This window comes from Camelina sativa, unplaced genomic scaffold (assembly GCF_000633955.1).
Source record: "Camelina sativa cultivar DH55 unplaced genomic scaffold, Cs unpScaffold08885, whole genome shotgun sequence".
NCBI lineage: Eukaryota > Viridiplantae > Streptophyta > Magnoliopsida > Brassicales > Brassicaceae > Camelina > Camelina sativa.
Window position 1 is genome coordinate 1 of NW_010929948.1, and position 421 is coordinate 421.

Sequence of the window (421 nt, forward strand, 5' to 3'; positions counted from 1 at the left end):
GAGAAATTGAAGTTAACAGCTGAGGAGATTGAGATGGGTCTTATCGAATCCAACAACACAAACGCTCAGCTTCACATTGCTCTTTTAAAGGTTTCGATTTTGTTCTGTTATTGACCTTGCAGGCTGTTTAATGGATTCTAACAAGCTTAAGGTTTGTTGACTTATAAGAAACCTTATGGAACTCAATTTTTTTTCACAGGGGATACCACCGGTAAATAAAAACCTTGACGATGCAAATGCATGGATCACGGTGTTGTGTAAGAAACTTGCTCCATGGTGGCCATGGGTAAAATGCCACACTAAAACTTTTCTTGCTAGCTTATGTTATATATCCTCCTTTGGAACAGGTTTATGTTTGTTTTCTTTATTGACTACTGTTAATGCAATTATTGTAGATTGCTACTGGTGAAATTCCTTTAAC

General features: G+C 36.8%; 1 long non-coding RNA gene across 1 annotated transcript; it reads left to right on the top strand.

The window, feature by feature from the left end:
- On the top strand, nt 1-421 carry LOC104775115. The gene is made up of 3 exons (XR_765704.1): nt 1-90; nt 200-286; nt 396-421. It is a non-coding gene; the product is annotated as an uncharacterized LOC104775115 (long non-coding RNA).